An 18,842-nucleotide genomic window follows, 5' to 3' on the forward strand; every position below is an offset into this window, starting at 1 on the left:
ATGAGCTTGCGAGCTCAGACCAGGCCTGGCATCTGAGGGAATAGTGTTTCATGCTACACTGCATTCTCCTGATTTGACTATAATAGAAATATGTGAATAAACTTCTGCATAGCACTGGGTGGGCAGGGGAACTCTGATCGGTAACATAGTAGAGATGTCATTTTTAAATGGCCGAAACAGAAATAATTGCATCACTCAAAATAATTGCATCTCATACTGTTTTTTTTTTGTTTTTTTTTTAGTTTGGAGGATTCATCCTTGATGCTCTTTGAGCTTCATTGTTTATTCATCAGGTAAAATTCATCCACTTGGCAAATGAGGCATGAACAATTTATGAGCCATTAAACATAAAGGTTAGAGAACTAAGACATACACTGAAGAGAACCAAAACCTGTTGGAGGAATGCTGTCAAGTTCTTGTGAAAATATTTAGGAGCGCTGTTAAAAGCACTTTGATACCCCTGAATCAGGTTGAGGCTGGGGGCGTGGGGCCTTGGTCAGTTGTCTGGCGCTGGATGAAGACCCTGAGGGAACGGAGTACGTGTGAGTCATATGATCGGCTTTCACAGGGACAGCCGTACACAGAACAAAGCCCATTGAAGTCAAAGGCTTGCAGGGTAGTGTTTCTGCTGAGGCATGACTGTGAGGAATTCTCCATTAATCTGTTTTCATCTTGTTTTAAAAAGCCCTAACACCAACTTGTGTGACAGGATGAGTCAGAGGCGTTGTGTGTCAGAGTCCCCCCTCTTTGAACCCTATACCCATTCTCAGAGTGTTAGTGGTGAAGGAAGCATATGTGTACTTATGTAATCTAACACAATATGTATGTATATACTGTAGCACATGAAAAGAAGCAAACACATAAGAAGTCAGAAGTTTTTTGAAAAGTCAGCATGAGGAGTGCTGCCCTGAAATCCACCATAGAACATGTACACCTAAACAAAACTTCATGATGATCCATTCAGTGATTTTGGTGACCGCACCGTCTGATGTAAACCAACTTTGCTGAAAGCATTTTAGCAGAGAAAAATGACATGAGCATGATTCCTCCTGGTGATTAGAACATAAACATCCTTGTCTTGCTCAAACCTTACTGGCTGCTAAAGGCAAGGACTTTCATTCATAATACACTCTTGAGCACACAGAGAGCTGCGCTTGCACACATTTGGAAAGGTTCACATGCATTCTTTGCATATTGTGTAAAAAAGACAAACCAGCCAGGTCGCTCCACCCCGTACACATGAGGCCCAGCAAATGTTCAACTTCCATCCTCTGCAATTCAAATCAATAAGATTATACACCAAAATCTCCACCCACCCCTGTCAAATGAAGTGGACCCCATTGGGAGCCCACTGGCGATGAGGAGAGATGACAGCACATTTTGCACGTTTCATTTCAGCTGGAAATCGTATTAGTGTTGCAGCCTGCCGAAGCCTGAAGTTGAAATGAACCATGGAGATGATTTAAAGGAGAAAGGGGTTGAGAGAGGAGGGGCTGTGGTTGTGAAGAGGGTGGGTGGAGGTTGAAAATGCCAAAAAGGGAAAAAGAAGGCGATTAAATACAGGAAAGAGGGCTATTGAGACAGAGAGGGATTAGGCAAAAGAAAAGGAGCTGAGGTGGTTGTGACGAGAAAGAAGATCAGGGGGAGAATTAGGTAGATGAGAAGGAGGTGGCAGCAGGGGAAAGGTGGGGGTTACGTACTTGGCATGGGTGCAGAGAATAAATTGGTTTGTTGTACATGGAGAAGAAGAGGTCAGCTGGAGTTCAGCAGCGACAGGACTCCTCAATATTCTTCTCCTGAGGCAGGAGCGCCAGTTGCACATCAAAAGCAGGGTGATGCTGTGGAGGCTGCAGTGTCATAAAACATAATGCAAGTGAAGGTTTTTACAGTAATATGAAGACATTTTTTGCTCACTTTTTGTCAGGATTATTTTTTATCATAGAATCAAAGATGACTAGAAATCCCATCAAGATATAAAGCTGCACTACAGACGTTTCCACCTTAATGAGCTCCTTAGTGCCGCACAAAATCATAAAAATACAGCTGAGAAGGAGCAGAGGAAATCATCTGAATCATAATAAAATTCTAAACCATGAGAACTTAAGGGTTGTTTTGTAACTTTATAAGTGAAACAACAGCAGAGAGAATATATCAAATGTGGGTAAACAGTGGGACAGGGACATACGCCTACACAGACATTATTCCTTATGGTGACACAACAATAAATACACCTCTTATTTGGTTTATGGTAACAGAGATCTTCTTATCTTTGCTTGTTTTCAACTTTTCATGCTATGAACTAAATACCCCAATTCAACTGCTGCCACTGCTAAGTGGTAATGTGCAAAACCAAGATTTTTGTCCACACGCATGACCTAAAAACAGACAAAAAGACAAAGACCACGACAGGCTAAAATCTCCCACCTGCAGTGTACTATATAAACTTCTGCCGCTGCTCATTTTGACTGGCAGGGATTTTCTTTCCACCTGAAAACCTCGTGGAAATGAATCCAGACTTTCTTCTAACAAATTGGGCCATTCAGGCATTTGTACAGCTCCTCTTTCCTCGATGAATCAGGCAGGTGACTGTGTATTGTGAGGAGCAGAGGGGGCCTAATATTGTGTTTCCAGGGAGGAAATTAGCAGGAGTTCAAAGGAGTTCATCAGACAACTGACATGATTGACAATCTGGGACCAGGACGTTAGCAATAGATCTTTTGAGTCCTTTGGGTTTTGAGGTGGGTACTTAATAAATAGGCCCTTTCCCCCCACAGATGCCATCAGACTGGAATCTGGACAACTGGAGACTGGACTCTGTTGTTATTTTTTTAACCCTTCCTTTTTCACAGGACCCACAGCTGTCCTGCTGCTGGGGGAGGCTGCTACTGAGTGCTGCTGCTGTTGTTTTGGGGTACAGGGGTAGATGGCAAGAGGATAAATGTTAAAGTAACAGCCATGTGAAAACCAGGTGGTTGTTTTCCACAGTACAGTTGAAAGCACTACACTAAAACATATTGATACAAGACTTTCAAAGAAAAGGTAATAGTAGGGCATCAATGTGAAATCAATAATAACACTGACCTTGCAGCCATAACAACACAACCCAAAGAACTGGCTAAGTTAGTAAGAATTCAGCTTTGTTGCTCTGTTGTTCATCGTCTGTCGAGCCCCAAAAGTTTCAAAGTTTTATCTTATTTCACTGTTGGATCTACTTCCGTTAGTTATGAATTTACAGATGGATATCATAGCAAGTCAGAACACCTCTTTATAATAAAAACAATCGACCCACTAAAAACATTCTCAAATTATATGAATATGAGGTGCAAAACCAATATGACCCCTATTCTGTTATTATCAACACAAAGGCAGGACAATGTCACTGTGTGGAGTAGAGAAATAACGTCACCGGCTGTCGTAGGCCCCCTTTGCCTGGCCCCTGCCCTTCCTTCCTCGGTCTTAAACCTCTCTGTTGTGGACCAGTAGTAGAGCCTCTGCTGGAGCGCAGAGTGCGTCCGCTTCGCCGAGCAGCAGACCGGGCGCAGACGATAAATGTACCAAACACGCACTCAGTGTGAGCAGCTGACTCTCGGAACCGACTGGACGGGTTTGGGGGCAAAGACCAGGATAGAACTACAGAAAGAGGAGGAGAGTAGGCTGTTTAGGCTTGTTGCTGTTTGAAGAAAAGTTGTGTCTTTTCGGGAAAGGGGACCCGACCGGATACACGCTCAAGACATTTACTGCTGGAGGAAATACTGCTGCACAGACTGCTTAGAAAGAACATATTGACTGAGGTGAGTAGCTGCGCGCCACACTGATTTAGTGGATCTTGTGTTTTTGAACAGAAAACTTATTTACTTACTGTTCCAAGGATGTGCCACCCCGTGTCTGCTTCTCAAAAATGTGCTTGTTGATATTTCTAGTTTTGAGGCTGTAACTTAAAGTTGTTTGCTGTGCATTGGCTGCATTATTGTTGGGAAATTTGATATGTCCGAGCGGTTAAAGTGCTGGGAGTATTCAACCAGAACGCATAGATTCAGTTAAAAAAAGGAAAACAAATGGCACGTTTCTTCTGTTTTTCTTTATCTAAATTTACTTTTTTGTTTCAAGAGCTGATGTGTGTGCGTGTGTGTTTGAGGGAGAGACAAACCCGAGAATAAGCATTGCTCTGTTGTCATCTTCCAGCTGTTTCAGTGAGTCCACACTGTAGCTGGTGCACACACGGACACACACACGCAGCTGCTTTTGGAAACCACTGCTCTTGTTAAGCCATTCCCCGCTGCTAATATATGCAACTGCTTCAGTGTTGTGATGAAGACAGAAAGAAGCAGAAGAAGGGAATATGATGAGAAGAAAGGGTCACACTACAGCAGAGAGGGAGAGACCTCAGAGCTATTTGTTTTCTGCTCTCAAGGCCGTCTTAAATTTATGGATTGGTTTTGGAGTTGAATTGGAAACAGCCAGAGTCTGATTGGACCATAAATAATTCCCACAGGACGAGATATAAACGTTGGAGGAGCAGCATGCCTGAAATTCTCTCCATCGCTCTCTGGTCTGTGGTGAACTCTCTCCCTGCAGGTGATTGATGGCCTGGATGTCACATTGTCACAGCTTTAATCTGAACGCAAACATTAGTGTAACTGCTCTCCTCAGACTAGCGCCATTAAAGCTCCTGAATATTAACTGAGCGTTCGAGCGTTATGTCATTTCATAGTGAAACCCCTTCATCATCCCTGCATGGTCACCACAGCACATCCAAAGCAGAGCGAAGGAGAAGAATGGTGGTTTGGAGGATGGAAGAGTTGATAACCCAGCTTTTGGACAATCAGGATTTGAACAGCTAAAGAAGAGGGTGGAGGACAGGTAGGTAGGAGGAAGGCATGTGGCTGCCTCATAGGGCAAGAAGCAGAAAAGTGAAAATATGACCAAAGCTATTGTCAGTTCGTATGACAGCTTGAAGTCCTAAATCAGTTAACTTTATTCAGTCGTTTTTAACATGATGATGAAAACCTGCTTCTGCTGCAGAACAGGCTCACTTCCCGTGATCTTTGTACACATTTAGACTAAGCTCATAAACAGCTAGGCACAACCATAGCTGAAGCACATCTGTGAAAACTTAAAGACACTAAAAAAAATTCACACGAAAATTCATGGCAGCTTTTACAATGTAATTTGTTCATTTGTTGATCTCATCTGAAAATAACGCATTAAAGTGCACACATGGGCGCATCTATGCACTCCGATGCACTCTTACATAACAAAGTAGTGGAATATCCCGCGTAAAAAAAGGGAGACATCATAACCCACTTTAAAACGGTGTATAGAAGAGAGCAATCTGACACACCTCTGATTCTCATCTTGAAAAAAGCCTCTAAATCTATTTGGGATTGAAGGGATAACGTGACAGTGGATGGTCATTTAATGTGTTGCAGTGATAATGATGATGACATTAAGCATGCAGTGTAATTAAAAGCAAGCAAGCATAATCTTTCCTGCTCATTCTGCTCTTATTCAACATTGCTGCAGGTCCATTTGGGAGACAACAGGAAGAGTCCTGTCTTTGCTCTGCTGTGCAAAGTCTTTTTTAGTCCTTTATTCCTTTCAGGGAGTCATGCCTTTTCTCTCCCCTGTAACCCATTTCATGTTTTAAATTACATGCCAGATCAAGCAGCTGTTCGATGTAGTGCTGCAGTTTAGAGTCTAATGTGCAGTTATGGTTTGTTGGAGTCACTTTCAGATTCCTCCTCCAGCTCCGATGTACCCATCAGCAGATTTCCATCAGTCTCGTTGTCGGGTCATTAAAACCGGACAAGAGTGAACACACAGCAGGGGAGAGACAAGCTGTCAGTCAGACTCACACATGCGCACACATAAACGAACACAAAGGCCGCCCTTGTGTGTGAGACTGTATTTAGTAGCTGCCTGGGTTTGCAGTGACCTTTCTTTTTCTGCTTTCAAAGGTCTATTCTGGAGTGTCTGAGATGCAACATCTCCAGTGCCTTTGCTCTTACAGTGTGTTCACGCATTTTCCAGTGATTTTCCGAGTCACTTTTTCCGATGTGTTGCACCAGATTGACTGTTTGTATCCTCACTTTTACTGTTAATCCAGCACTGTGACGTTGTCGCTTTTCTCGGACATTGTTCACGCAGGTCAGAATGGGCTCATGATAACCTGCAGAGCTCCCTAAAGTTGACACCGAAAATGAGTTCTCAGGTGTCGTTTTAAACGAAGCATTCAAATGTGGTTAATTTGTAAATGCTTGCTTTCAGGGATTTGGGCTGTTCCTGTTATAGAAAAGGGATTTTCCAGTTGATTTTATTTTTTTTTCCAGTAATAAATCATCTCTGTCTGTCATGCAGATTGCTTTTAAAGTTTTGCTTGTAGAATGGCTCAACAGTACTGTGCATAAGCCCCTCAATGCTTTATGATACTGCCAGGAAAAAGGGAACTACAGTAGGTGCTGGGATTTGCTGGAAACATATCAGAGTTTGTATAATATTTAGTTTGAGCACGTTCATTCTTCAACACAGCCTGAACCCTTTTAGACAACCTTTCTTGTAATTTCTTTAAGTAGTCTTCAGGAATAGTCCTCCAGGGTTCTTGAAGGACATTCCAAAGCTCTCCTTTGGATGTTGGCTGCCTTTTTTTCAGTTTGCTGTCAAGGTGATCCCACGCTGCTTCAATAATGTTGAGGTCTGGGCTTTGGGGAGAATCCATCACTCCATAAGACCTTTTGCTACTGTATTCAGTTCAGTTCTTGTATCATTTGGCATACCTCAGTCTTTTCCCTTCCTTAAGAATGTTTTTTTTTTTTTGGTTAAGTTATGTTTAGATACAACACAGGTTCATCCGTAGAGTTAGGTGCCTTTTCTTGGTTGAATTCATAGGTTTGCGTTTAGTGTCTTAACAGACATAAAAGCAAATTCTCCTGAAAATAGTCAGGAACAAGGACTTGTTCGAAACTTTGGATTATGTCCAAAGAGAAAATTTGAAGGAAGCCTGGAGCGGTGTTGCACAAGACAACTTTAAAGGATTACAGCAAGGTCTGGCTCCTTGGAAGTCAGATATATAGAAAAGAGGAGTGGTTCAAGACTTTTGCACAGTGTTTTATGTAGAGTGATGTCCATGCTCTTAAAGTACTGACAGACTGCTATGACAAACATGTTCCACCAAAGCAGATTTGCAGAGCTAGAAGATTTATCTAAGAAATAATTTGTGCTGCTGTAAACATTTCAGATGCCTTGTGAAATTTGTTAGTAGCAAGTGAATCACTTTTTCTTTGGATTTAATTTAAGTTTGTTGCTAATGCCCCTCAATCATTTCTGCTCCTGACCAATGAGGACTGATATTAAATTACATAATTTAGCATCTATTAGGAGGCTCCTACCACAGTAAATCTAAATTATCCTTGTCTAATTCAAAGAAACGTTCCCAAAGCTCCCACATTGGATTTAGTCAACTGTTAAGTCATTGTGTAATGTTGCGAGCCAAAACGCCCCTCAACAAACAGACTCTGGATCTTAAGATAACACTCAGTGACAAATTATTCTGCCATCACTCTTTGTAAACAACTCAACTCTTTCATTATTTTCTTTTGGTGACATTACAGAGGCGAACTACTGAACAAATTAATTCAGTAGTAGGGGAACTATTTCATCAAGACAGAATATTAAACAGTCAGAATTGGCTCTTTTTACTGCATCACTCCAAATGACCAGCATTTGTTGAGTCATGAATAATATGTTGAGGCAGCTTATCCATCAAGCTACAAGAGGTCAGATCGGGTCTGCAGGGGGAGTTAAACAGGTTATACAGTGGTTTAGTATTATATTCCTATAAAGCTTCTGTACATTTTAAAAAAGAATGGCCAAAGTTAAGGCAGCAGAGGCTGAGATATACTGACTCTGCATGTAAGCGTGCTGTAAATTGTGTCATCTGTCCAACTTCGTGGGGCTCTGCAGGGACTCCCCTGCAAGATGTGCATGTGTGGCTGAAAAATGTGACTGTGCAGATTGTTTGTGCTTCAGCCCGCCAACTGAGTATATGCACGAAAAGAAAAGAGATACATGCTTTGAAGAGAGGCTGTGTGGCAAGAAATCATTCCAAATCCTATGATATGTGTGCTCACTGTGCAGACAAAAAAAGCAGAAAAAAAAATTCCTGCCGCAAAAAAATTCCTGCTGCAGGCTATTCCACAGTACTTGACACATTTTTGGAAATGATTTCTGACACTGTGCTTTAGCCCAATTTGTGTCTAGCCGCTATGCTTTACTGCCTTGTGTCTTTCTGTGTTCGGTATGAGAGGCAGTGCAATGTGTTTAACAGACAGAACTGTACCACAAAATTGTAGAAAGAATGGAAGTGAATGCACATTTGCTGTCAAAGTCTTTATCGAGTAGCCTTTCTAGTCTCTAGTGTGGACTAAATCACTAAAACACAAAATCCTTAGATACCTATTTCTTTTTCCTCCATCAAGGGAGACGGAAGAGTGTCTTTTAGTTAAATCTTTTCTGCTTGGTTAACTGCAAAGCCTTAAGCTTTCAATCCAGCCCCATCAGAAAACTAACCCCACCAAATCTAGTCTGCTATTGCCCACTAACATCTGATTTTTGAGTGCAGTGGTGCACTCCCCATCCCGTGTCAAACGACTCTGCAGCACTCGGGGATATTAATTGCATCTGACTCTAATTGGCACTGAACACAAAACCTGGCTGCATATGCTAATCTTTGCAGAAAGTGCTGCGCTCGGGGCTGCAAGACTGGGCACAGCTCATTTAGTCTTTAGTGAAGCGCATTTACCTAATGTACCGTTTCACGTGGAGGCTTTGAAACTGACAGCAACAACCTGACAAAAAGAGATTTCATTTACTTTAAAAACATGCATTTGTATATGTGCTTCCCAAGCTATCATTTTCGATTGCAGCTGAAAACAGCCAGAAATATATTGTGTTTGAAAATTAAATTTGATCAGTTGCACAACTAAAGTTTGCAGTTTTTTGCAGCTTTTTTTTCATCTGTAGCTACTCAAACTGATAGCTCAGTAAACAGAGCATCGCATTAACAGTTTGTAGAGACTATATGTGTCTTGTTTACATTTGTGAGGCAAAATATCCTATAGAGCTCATCACATAGTGATACTTCTTGGGGAACATGTAGGATCTTGAAAGGAATGTATTGTATGTCAAATTCTGATCTTTTCCTGAACATAACCAAGTTGTTTTGGTACCACAACTTAATCAATCAGGGGATAATCAGGGGGCATCCAGACTGAAACAGTCAAAGGCCAGACACCCAAAAGTAGCCATAAAATGTCCCATGAACTTGCACACTGCTGATCTCTTATAATGGCCTATCATAACTTTTTTAAGCATGAGAGGAGACTCAAAATGTGGTTGTTTTTTTTGTTTTTTTGCGCAAGTACATTGCAGTTCAATTAAATTGTTGTTGCAATCTGATAGTTGAGATGTCAGGCGGAGATGGACTCTGAAAGCCGTTGCAGTCTGTAAGAGGAGATGGAATCAATGCAAAGTGGAGTAAGTCTGGGTATAATTGATATTAGAGGGCAGAGGTCTGGCACAAGTCACATAGGAATCAGGAGTGCTGAAGTCTGCTAAGTGCTCCAAACATCCATTAGTGCACCAATCAAACTGTGTTTGCTCACACACTTGTATATTTTAGCTGAGCACCTCAGAGATACTGAAGAGAAACCTCTCCTTTAGTCTCCTAAACTGCAGTTAGGAGTCCTGATTATGCTACAAGAAAAAAAAAAAAAACTGCTGTTACTTTGTGTACAAAGATGTCAACCTCAAATATATGAGTGTCTTGTGTGGAAAGTATGAGTGCCATGATCACACTTTGAAACAGTTTTTATAAATCTGAGGACAGTGCTGGTTTTCTCCCTATCTCCCTTTCTCTTTCTGAAGAGCAGGAAAAGTAGCCTCATATGTCACAAAGTGTCACTTGTCTTCTGTCAGGAGGTTGATGTATGGGAACCCAAATGGCTAGTGCTGAAACAGCAGACCACACACAGATACAGCCAAGACTGATGGATGACACAAGCATTAGGTCCAGAATTGAGACTCATTGCCTTGTGGCAGATGAATGATTTGGGAAGCGATGACCTGCTTCTGCAGCAGTTGGATGTTTTTATTGGTTGCAGTTTTGCTTCTGAGTAGATCTGTTGACTCCAGAGACGTTTTCTGCAGTTTGAGGCTTGAGAAGAGATTCTGTGTCTGTGTAAAGCTCTTGACATTACTAACAAAGCCATCCTTCTTCACTAAAGTGAGAGCCATTGATTAATTTTTTGACAAATTTTCCTCTATTGGAAACTTGCTTTGGGGCGGAGAGGGAAACAAAACATGAATTATTGATCCGATATAAAAGCTCATCAAATGCTGCTGGTGTGGTGATGCCGTAAGTTACTTTAAACGCCTCAAAGAGTATCTCAGATATGGTTTTGTTTGTACAAACTCCATCTCAGTTGAACTGAATCTGGATTTTTTCAGCTTGTTACGCTTGGACCGCTGACTTAAAGACATAAGCAGAAAACTGTTTACACCCAGTTGTTTGGACATATGTTTGATTTATAGATTTGATTTATCTGCACCCTTTTGGCCGGCTTCTTCCCCTGTGTGTGCATGTTTTGTAGAGAGCCCAGCTTGGAGGATGCATCTGCCAGATGACCCCAGTGCAGAATGAGTACCACTCAGACTCCACCCCCTCCTGTGTCCCGACCAGCTTGGGCAAACTGTGGTCAGCTTGCCACGAGGAAATGAAGAGAGGCGGAAGATGGGGGAGTCTGGGAGGCATTAACCATGAAAAACATGTGTGCATCAGGGCCCTAGTGTATCTCTGCAGACTGTATCTCTTTGGTGTAATCATGGGATCAACTCCTCCTTTTTAATTGGTGACAGATGTCTCCCCCTCATCATCAATTACTCCACTCTCTTTTCGCATACACGCATGTTGGGTTCCCAGAATTCTTTAGAGAACCTCTGGGATGCCGTCCCAGATCTTGGTAACTCCCACCACCCTTTCGTCCGAGCCAGCCCTCTTCTCTCAGCCAGCCCAGAATCTGTCCTGCGCTTATAAAGCGTTTGGCACATTTTGAACTTTCTTGCAGCGCTGTTGATGTCAGTTCAGTCGGGCTCAGACTGACAGAGCTGAATCCTGAAGGTGTTGCGTGCCATTATGTCATGCCATCTTTGTCTGCTCTGCATTATCCTGCTGAGAGTTGGTTCTGGAGGATTGTGTCTATCTGCTAAATGAGATTTCTTGGAAACGAGAGACACTGAACAGATAGAAAGAAGAAAAACAGGGTTTGTCTTACAGCTGATCAGCAGAAAAGTGAAATCAAGTCCTCAGCATGAGATCTACAGTATGTGTGTCTCTGTGTGTTCAGCTGAATTTCAAATGCACTGTATGAGACCTGAGTCCAGCCTTCCATTCTTTCTTTTACATGCACGCGTCCTCAAGCCTCCCTCAGCTTCCCCCTGGGATTTGACATTCAAAAGAAGTATTGTTCAAGTAAACCTTTGATATTCATATTATTATCATTAACAGGCTGGATCAGCATGAAGCTCCCTGTGTTTGGATTCTCAATGATGCCTCACACCCCCCTTCCCCTGGCTTCTTGGGGCTCAGACTGTAGCAGACAGAAGTAGGTCAAAGTTTAGTGGAGCGTCCTGTCTGAGCAGGAAGACGGGAGAGGCGGAGGGGGGTTAAAGGGCATTGTTGGTCCCAGGGACAGCCTTCCTACAGGGTAGAGTACTGTTCTGTGTCATATTAAAACACCATAGACCATAAACATCTTAGAAATTACATACAGTTAAGTAATAATCTACCATGTCATGTCAAAAGATTGAGTTGGTCACAATGTGTTTCACATAGTTTGCTAATAGATACAAGCTTCTGTTCAGACAAGAAACGGACGAGAAAAATCCAAAACAGTCCAAAGAATCAGACAACGAGGAGTAACAGCGAGGAAGCGAGAGGGTGAAATCAGGAATGGACAGTATGACACAATAATCATGGAACTGAAAGAAAAGACAGAAAGCTTGACTGCGCTGTACCTAGATTGGCAAGAAACTGAAGAGTATAAATAATGAAGTCATTGATAATTAACAAAAATCAAGTTTGAATCAAAAGTAACACAAGTGCATGAATTAAAAAGGATTTCAAAAAATAACAGAAAGTGAACAAAAAGTTACACTTAGGTGAATAGAACTGGCGACCTGTTTGAGGTGTGCCCTGCCTCTTGTCCTGTGGCAGCTGGGATGGGTTCCAGCCCCCACTCACAATCTTCCCGTGAGGGTCATAGAAATAGATAGAAGACACTTTCAAGTTCAGTTTTTGCTGAACCCCAGCAGCTGAATTTCTCATTGTAATGCAGAAATTAGCTCCATTGTGTCTGGCATCAATGTTGACGGTGTTGGGAGCGGTGACAGGTGAAATGAAGGACTAACTCATGCCAGGCTCAGGGTGAAGCAACTTCTCACCTGAAGAGGGCAGTACTCCTCTCCAACGTGATGTTGTGCACATTAAAATGGTGGTAAATAGTTTGTTATGTGAACATATACTGTACAAAGAACAAAGTCATCCTCGCTCTGTGTGCATTGTACGAGCTTCTCTGGCACATGTCCATATTAGTGCATGTGTTTTCATCCCATGCAGTCTGGAGAATTCAGCTGGAGGCAAACTTCAAGATGTTTCTTCACTTAAAAAACAATGCTGAGATTGACATAGGTCAGGTTTTCCCAGCCATGAAAGAGTCTCTGAAGGGGCTCCAAGTGAGTTTGGTTTTCAGTTTTATTTGTATTAGTTGTATTAGTCTTAGATGCGCAGATTAGATTAGATCTTAGTCTTAGATTCACACTCCACTGTGACACACATTCTCCATCTTCATCTCAATCTCTATCTGCAAATATACAGATGTGAAATATTCCTTTAATTCATGGAGCATTTTACTTATTGATAAAGTGTTTCTATTCATTAACTTTTTATTGAAGACAAAATACACACTATTTTATTTAGCAAGCCTAGTTTTCTGAAATTTTCCTTGTGTTTCCTTGTTGGAGGATCCAGTCTGTGATTATATGCTGTTACATTGATTGGACCAGGATTATTGAGCACACTCCGGTGGTCATATCGACCCTTGTGAACAAAGCATACTTCTGTAGATTAAGATGTCTGGGCTGATAAAAGGTCAGACTGCTAGGTTAAAGTTTAACCGAGTGAATCTGGAGAGGGGGGATAGTGGGGCAGACCGTTATAGGCCTTAAAGATTCAAAGAATTCTATCCTAAACTTTGACCACTTGCTTTAGTTCCTCTTCGAACTCTCACTACTATAGTCTTTGTAAAAAATCATGTTTTGATCGGCGATTTAAAAAAAAAACACTCCTGAAACACTCCTCCTCTTGGGAAAAGCAAAAGCTATTGGACTACTTTTGTTTCCTAAGCCTAATTGAGTAGTGATAGTCATTGGAAATCAGTTGAGTTTTTGATTTGAACACCTCCAAATGTGTAATTTTCCTAACAATTTGGTGATAATGTCCTACTTGATCTCCTGGGTGGTGGTGGGTGGCATCACCTACTATGTTCACATGAGGGGATAAAAAATGATAGCATCTATTTTATGGGCTGGTAACCGAATGAGACATGTTTTTATTGCAGCTCCAACTGTAAAGTTTGTTGTTACCATGCCTATAAGATGTTATTTTTATGTGTTACAAGTCTTATCATAATCCAAATCAGCCATCAATGCTATTAGTGTGGATTGCTGCTTTGAATCAAAGGGGGGATGTCAGGCAGCTTGTGTGTGCCACAAAAATATTTGAAGAACCTATCCTGGCAACTTGCTGATTGGGGCTTTACAGCTATTTTTTATTTGAGATGCCAAATAAATTATAGGCTAATGCAAGCTATGAAGAGCAGTTAACACAAGCTAAAAAGACACTAGAAGCAAGGAGTAGAGGCTACTTGGTGTGTATTTTTTCTTGTTTTGAAGATGGCAGACCTCACATATTCTATTTATGGCTGTCCTAGAACAAAGTCCTCATATCTAAATCCAAAGATGTTAAACTTAAATATGTGGATTCCATTTGTTTGGAGACATATCGGTATCCCATCAAAAAACACCAGGGAGAACACTGTTCTGTTTCTTTAGGGCAGCCACTTCATAAATTTGACCTAAAGACAGCTGGGTTTTGCCACTAAAGTAATTAAGCCCAGTTCACACTATTAAAGTTGTAGTGGTGTTGGAGCTTCGCATTGTTCACACTGCTCTGGTGTTTTAAAATCTATTAAAAAAAGAAAAAGCACATTTCATCTTAGACAGAGGATCACAAACAAGGTTTTGCTACCATGCACCCCTGATTTTTTTTACCAATCTTTGTCGAGTAGATCCAGCTGTCATGCAAACAAGTCTGTTGTCATGAAGGTTACAGTACATTTAATACAGGTAGATTGTAATGATTCAGTCTTACCTCGCCTGATCATTGAAGACATAGTGGCAGTTTTTTATGGCTGCTTTGTCTCAAGTCTGTCATGATATTTAAAGACTAGTGGGTGTTCTCACCAAGATTTACCTAAATTTTAGTTAGTTTCCTGAGTAGACTGTAGTTTCTTCACCATGCTCGCTATCATATTTGCTAAGTATTTATTTTCTTTTTCTTGGTTTCGCTCCATCGTGTCCCCTGATCCCCTGTCTCCAGAATATGAAACACACTAGATGTTCTGTTGGAGGCCCATAGCCTCATAAATCGCACCTTTGAAACATTCACACTTAGAAATTGATATTCGCCGATCGAACCACCAATTTGCCTCAGATCTGGGCCATTTATTTGTGACCTTGTGTCTATTCCAAGTATTTATCAGAGAGTAAGACCAGAGCAGGTATGTCCATCAAACTATAACTTTATGTATTTATCAATTATTTTTACATGTTTTCTCTGCTCCCCTCTCTCGTTCTGTGAATTCTCATTCATGGAAATGGTCCATAGTCAGACCCAAGACCCATATTTATATCTAGCCATAAGAGTTTTTTTTGTCGTCTTTTTTTGTGATGTGAATTTACCTGGATTGGAAATACATAAAATGTTCAGTTTATTCATTTTTTTAGGGAATAGAAACTGCTGGAGTGAGACTAAAACACAAATTTCTGGCATCTGGTATTAGAAAGGATCTGGGGTTAGGGTTTTATGGATTTATGGCTATTGGAGTTTCTTTTTTTTTTAACAGGAATGTTATAAAAGTAAACATCACTCACTGTCCCGGTCGACCTGTGTTACATAAAAGAGCTTTCGAAAACCAGAGGTTGATACGAGGGTAAAATTGGTTTTCCGGGAGCATCACAGTTGATCCAGGAATAGCTCATCTGCTGCCTTAGACCTACACATATTGTCGACATACTGAGAATTACTGGTTTGCAGAGCTTACAACTATAACTGTAGTCTGCTGTCATAGATCAAACAGATAGATTAAGTAGAAGACCGAGTGGTGCTGAGGGGTAACAGCTGCAGATGAACAGATGAAATGAGGCCAGTGTCATCCTGTCTCATTTACTATGCAGGGTTGGGAGGGGATTAGCCTCACTTACATAACTCCATCTCCCTCATCTCCCCCCTTAACTAGCCTCTCTTCCCCTTTTCCCCACCACCCACACTCTTATGATCTCAAAAGAGAGGGGGGGAAGATTGATGTTGGCTTATTTGTTATTCCAGTTTTTAAGATTTATTTCTCTCTTCAAAACCAAAATAATTAACTTCTTCAAAAAGGAAGAGGCTGGGTATGGTGAGGGATTAAGAGAGGGACTACCATCAGGAATGGAAAGAATTATACAACAAAAGCAGAGTTTTATTCCCAGATGTGGTAATAAAGTGCAGATGAAGCTAAAGGAAACGAGGAAACAATAGGGAAAAGGGAGATTTTGGAGTTGGATGAGATGGTCTATTTATAGATTATCCCTGCTGTTGGGTTAGACCGCTTGGCCCAGTGCAGCACAGCTCAGCATCCATGTCCTCATGTCAGTCTATATTAGCTCTGCACACACATGCATATACATAACCTGAGGGTGTAAATACAAGCTGTCACGGAAACGTGGGTATGCTGACCTCTGCCACTGAAGTATGAGTAAAAGAAAATTACACACCAATAACTCTTACCATGTGTGTGAGAAACATACCGAGGAGTTCGAGTACAACAAGCAGTTTGGAACAACTATGAAGGAATCTGCTGCCCCTCAGCTCAGTGGGTAAAAACATACCATTTTGAGACAAACGATGCATTTTAGATAGCAATGGCTTCAATTTGAAACACACGCAGAATCAGACAAATACTGGACTTCTTGGGAATGAATTAGTTTCACTATCTGAAACTGTCTTTCAAGCTCCTCATTGTTCTGGGATCACATTTGCATATCTTCGCACTTCCCTCGTTTTTTTGGTTCTCTCTTGTTCATACAGCTGAAGGCACGTGTACCAGTGAATGCATGTGTTTCAGCTTTCATCTCAATCTAACTTCCCTTCTGGCTGACTCTGATGACTCATCATAGGCCCTGTTTATAGGTTCCGCTGCAGGCCAATGCGCACAAATTCACAGTCATTTGATTTAGCTGCAACCTTGTATCCAAAAAAGAAAAAGTTGGGATGCTGTTTAAAATGTAAATTAAAACAGACCTCAGTAATTTGCAAATCATTTGAAGTCTGGATTTAACTGTGAATAGTTCAAAGACAACATATGAAATGTTGAAACTGGGAATTATTTTCTTTCACAGATCTATGCTCACTTTGAGTTCTATGTTAGCAACACATTTAAAAAAACATTGCAACTTTTACATTGTATCATATGTTTGGGAAATAACGGGATGTCAGCAATACCTTTCCTGTACTGTCTGGAAGGCAGCATATGTTGCATCAAAAGCGGTTCATACTGTTCAGTATCAACACTGCCTTCACAGATGACCAAGTTGCCAATACCATCTGCACTAATGCACCGCCATACCCTCAGGGATGCCAGCTTTTGAACTGTGTGTTAAGAACACACTGGTTGGCTGCTCTTCCCTTTGGCCCAGAGGATTTTGTGTCCATGATTTTCCAAAATTAATGTCAAATTTTGATTCATCAGACAACAGGACAGTTTTGAGCTTCATCTCTGTTCCTCTTAAATTAGCTCAGGTTTTAGGTTTCATTTGTGGATACAATGACAAACTGTGTTAACTGACCGAGGCCATGCAGTGATTCCCATTATAGATATTTTTAATGCAGTTCAGTCTTGGCTCTTGGTCTTTTAATGATTATGTGTACCGTAGATGGCCGAATTTTCAGTTGTATAGTAGCTGAGTTTCCATCCGGCTGCAAAGTGAGTTTGAAACAAACATCAGATATGAAGAAGCAAATGCGCATGGTTTGAACAGAACAAACTAGACTGTGTGGTTTCTGATGCAGACTGCGGTGTAGGCCACGTTACACATGGCTGCCACAAACAGCAAAGTAATCTCTAACAGGAAAAGGAAGAAGGCACAAATAAAACCACTTGTCTTGGCTATATACGAGAGTAAAAGGGAGAGAGGTTTTCAGGAATTTCTTTCACATCTGTGGTTTTGGCTGATTATGAGCTTTCTTTCTTTGTTACAACACTCTGATCTGAGTGCAGACTCGGGGTTGGATGGCCCTGCACCATCAAGTGAGTGTATAAACTTTTAAATTTTTTTTATTTTAGCATTATACAACTTTATTTTATAATTGTGTGGCTTCTGTTCCACATTTCTTTAAATGTATTAGCGTCAGAGTTCATATGAAGTAACTTTTCAAAAGTGTATATGTTATCTTTTTAATTATATGGTTGAAATGATTTGCTAATTGTGCTGACGCCACACAGTTTATAAGCAGGATGTAGGAGGTGCAGGAATGTAGTATTTCTCTAGACATTTTTTTTAGTTTTGTTTTCATGTCTGCTTGGTCATATGGTTGGATCAACTATTTATATTTAGCTTTATTTTCACAGAGAATTCTAGCTAGATAAAACAAATTGGATTCCATTTCATTAATCAGTCCACTATATGGGAGACTTTCCATGGGAAGTTACTGTGAGTTTCAGTAAGAGAGAGCTAGCCAGCTACTACATAAGTTTTTGGGTGATTCATGGAACAGTCTCAGGGTTGCACAGGACCTCGTTTGTTTCTGCTGTTTCTGCCCCCTCTCACCCTGCTCCAATAACACACTTACTGTGGCGTGGAAAAAGACTCACATTCATGAAGACAAAAATAATGCAAGCATTCAGTATATGCACATTTCCCACATTGGAATCAATGTTGAGAATTTAGGCATCTAACAGAAGTATTACTTTTTTTCCTTTAAGATTTATTTTTATTCTGCAGGCAATGATGGTGAGCTGATAATAAAACAGAATTAAGATGCAAATATTTCAATTTTCTGCTGCTGATGTGAGGCATGACAGCAGATGCTCTTGTGTGTTGTGTGTTTCTGACAAATACATGCAGTTCTCATGTGTGCCTGCGCTGCAGCAGCGTCACCCTCCTCCCTGTGCTTCCAGCGATAAGAAAGAGCGAATCCGTGCACAGAAATGTTTTTGAAATTATGAGGACAGAGGGGCTGAGAATAATGGGAAAGGAGACAAAGTGTTGAAATGAAAAGCGATGGTCCACATCCTCCAGTCAGACAAATTGTTACAACTGTGGCAGGCTGAACCAGACAAAAGGCAAGACAAAGCTTTTGTTTCCAGCTTTGATTTAGTTTCTGAAAAGAAACATTTAAATGTTCCAACGATCTTTGTTTCTAATTTGTTCATTTTCCCCTGCTTGCCCCCCCCCCCCGTGTGGTCACCCTT

General features: G+C 41.1%; 1 protein-coding gene across 1 annotated transcript in view; it reads left to right on the top strand.

Annotated features, from left to right (window-relative positions):
• The first annotated feature begins 3,500 nt into the window (after positions 1–3,500).
• Positions 3,501–18,842, top strand: part of lzts2a (leucine zipper, putative tumor suppressor 2a) — a 45,499-nt gene continuing 30,157 nt past the window's right edge. The window contains exon 1 of the mRNA XM_072390951.1: positions 3,501–3,791. The gene's annotated coding sequence lies outside the window, so the exon portion shown is untranslated. The remainder of the gene's footprint in view (positions 3,792–18,842) is intronic.

This window comes from Leuresthes tenuis, unplaced genomic scaffold (assembly GCF_036924035.1).
Source record: "Leuresthes tenuis unplaced genomic scaffold, fLeuTen1.0.hap1 SCAF_8, whole genome shotgun sequence".
In the NCBI taxonomy this organism is placed as follows: Eukaryota; Metazoa; Chordata; class Actinopteri; order Atheriniformes; family Atherinopsidae; genus Leuresthes; species Leuresthes tenuis.